This window comes from Solanum stenotomum, chromosome 10 (assembly GCF_019186545.1).
Source record: "Solanum stenotomum isolate F172 chromosome 10, ASM1918654v1, whole genome shotgun sequence".
Classification (NCBI taxonomy): domain Eukaryota; kingdom Viridiplantae; phylum Streptophyta; class Magnoliopsida; order Solanales; family Solanaceae; genus Solanum; species Solanum stenotomum.
This window is the reverse complement of record NC_064291.1, coordinates 4,503,422-4,506,700: the sequence shown is the minus strand read 5'-3', so window position 1 is coordinate 4,506,700 and position 3,279 is coordinate 4,503,422. Positions and strand designations below refer to the sequence as shown.

General features: G+C 33.3%; 1 pseudogene; it reads left to right on the top strand.

The window, feature by feature from the left end:
- Positions 1-3,279, top strand: part of LOC125841689 (probable disease resistance protein At4g27220) — a 4,400-nt pseudogene extending 1,121 nt beyond the window's left edge.

The following is a 3,279-nucleotide window of genomic DNA, read 5'->3' as shown; positions in this document are numbered from 1 at the left end:
TTTTCTTCATTTTTTAGATTTGTCTGTCTTATTTTATTTTAAATTATAACTTTGTATTACTACAAAATATAAATAATGATATTGATTAACCATTTATTGCAAAATTATAATTTCATTTACTATAAAACATAAATAAAGATACTGATTGACTATTTGTCTACTTATATTTTTATAATAGATAAATTATGTATTACATGAAATTAGAATTACAAAAATAATAAAATGAAATATAAATTAGAAGAAATATCCTGTATAATTTAATTTGTTAGAAGTGGTTATGATTTAAAACTCAGGTTAAAAACTTTCACCTTTACTGAATAAATTTTTATCTCATGTTCAATTTCTAATTTAAAATTTGACCACATAAATCAAAAAAATATCAAATTATACTTGATATTTGCAGATAACTACACTATTTTCCAGAGAAGAATGAGGAAACTAATTCCACATAAATTTCAGCATGATAATTGCATATATATTTATTCAAATATGGATATATGTATTTCTTTTAATTTATTTTGCTTGATATTTTAAATTATATTTAAATCATTATATTAATATTATATCAATATTAATTTATTTTTTTTATTCATCTAGGTATAATATTGATTAAAAATTTGACTATGTACATTTTAATTTAATAAAATAAAGTTTTAATTAAAATTATTTTATAATAGATATTTAAAAATAATTTTTCTCTATAATAAGATAATATTATATATATTTTTTCCTATTATAAATAAGTGGAAATTAAGTTAACAAAATTGAGATCAAAACATAATTTGACAATTGCTGAAACAAAGCCTCCTACAATCCTTCTTTCTCTAATTTCTTGTATATTACCAACCATTGTTGCATGTTTCACTTGTGGGGTTAATTATTCTTTTGGGTATGTCAGGTTGGCATCATCGGAGTGTGGGGTGCAGGAGGAATTGGGAAAACTACTTTGGTGAAGAATTTGAACAATGAGCTTAAACAGATTGACGTGTCAATTAGGCCTAAACTGTCTTTTGGTGTTGTGATATGGGTTACAGTACCCAAACCGCCAATAGACATAAGAAAGGTTCAAGCACAAATTGCCAAAAGATTAAGCCTAGAGGTTAATACTGATCAGGGAAGTGAAGAAAGCAATGCCAGCAAAATCTATCAAAGGCTTCGCAGGAAAAGAGTTTCCTTGTCATACTAGATGATGTTTGGGAAGCTATAGATTTAGATAAGGTAGGTGTGCCCCAACCAAAAGATCACGCAGGAAGCAAGGTTATTATTACTTCTCGTAAACGGAAGGTTTGTGAGGGAATGAAAACACACACCATAATGAATATTTTCACATTGGATGAAGATGAATCTTGGCATCTGTTTATCGAAAATGCGGGAGATGTTGCCAATCGGGTGGATATTCAGCCATCAGCAATTGGTATTGCAAAAGAGTGTGGTGGTTTACCTTTAGCAATCACTATTATTGGAGCATCTATGAGAGGGAAGAACATGGTCGAGGAATGGGAAGATGCTTTGGAATCACTTAGAATGTCTGAACCTAATGACAAAGACACAGGCGATAAGGTTTACCAGGTCATCAAATGGAGTTTTGATTCTTTAGAGCAAAGAAGCAATATGAACAAAAGGAGAGGTGACATTCAAAGTTGTTTCTTGTATTGCTCCTTATATCCAGCGTCTATTCCAACAAATGATCTCGTACATTGCTGGTGGGCAGAGGGGTTCCTTGGTGAACACGACACATATGAAAAAGCTTACAACAGAGGAATCACAATTATTGAGGAACTAAAAAATGTCTGCTTACTAGAAGAAGCCCATGAGAAGGATTGTGTGAAGATGCATGATGTAGTTCGTGATGTTGCTAAATGGATAGATAATTCCTTTGGGGATGAGCACAGTTCTGTTATTCAAGCTGGAATTGAGTTAATTAAGATTTCAAATGTTGAAGTAGTGTCAGCTTCTGTCAAGAGATTATCTTTCATAACCCAAGGAATTCAATATCTACCTGATAACTTCACGGAATGCCCAAAGACAACATCTTTACTTTTGCAAGGCAATCAATCCCTTTTGAAAATTCCCGATAAATTCTTTTTGTCATTTCCAGTTCTAAGAGTTCTGAACCTGAGTTATACTAGTATTAGAGTACTGCCTTCTTCGTTCAATAATTTAAGTCAACTACGTGCTCTAATACTAGGACACTGCTATGAGTTGATAGAATTACCAGCTATTGGTAATCTTTGCAATTTGCAGTTGCTCGATTGTGATAATACAACGTTATGTTGTCTGCCCGAAGGAATGGACAAGTTGACAAAACTGAGGCTACTAAATATGCCTTTAGGTAAGTTTAAAGAGAGCATCGACCTGGGGTTTTTCCACGAGTTGCAAAGGCTTGAAATGTTACATCTACCCATACGACATAGAGATCTTGTTGGAGCAACTTCTTTTGATGAGATATCACATCTACCCAGAATCCATAGAGATTTTGTTGGAGCAACTTCTTTTGATGAGATATCACATCTACCCAATCTGAGATCACTTTTTATTTACTTGGATAGCTCATCAATTTCAATTTTGAAAAGTGACCATCAGTACACCTGGATGAAAAGATTGAAAAGATTTCATATTACAGTTGGGAATACTACAACTCGTGAGGTACCATTCTACAAGTCAACAAGGAAGATATGCCTCTTAGGTTTTGACATTTTCAATAACAAAGACTCGCTCTCAAGCATGTTGCAGTTTGCTTCAGATTTGTACTTGGAAGAATGCATGGGTCTCACGAAGTTCATTCGGAACAACAGTTTTGATGGATTAAAATCACTATGCCTAATCCACTGCTCTTGTGATTTTGGACCATCGGAAGAAGGAAGTGATGATCCTTTGCCAAATCTGGAATATCTCTACCTCCAGCACATATCTGAGTTTAAGAGTGTTTCTGATTTTGATCAACTTCTGGGTCTAAGATTTTCTAAATTACGCAAACTGGATATACACTATTGTGATAATTTAACATGTCTTTTTAATGTTGGTGGAGCTTTTTCTGTACCCAGGCACTTGGAAGAAATTTCACTTTCCTTTTGTTTTCAGCTGAGAGAGTTACTGGCACAATTCGGCTCAAGTCAGACGACACTCGTTAGTTCAGAAATTCCAAGAGTCCGAAAGTTACGCTTGGATTGTTTATTCGCATTAAGAACGTTGGGGGAGCCAGAGAGTATGTGGGAACACCTGGAGGATGTTAAGGTGATATCTTGCAAAAACCTCCAAAACAAGTTTAATAAGTATTAG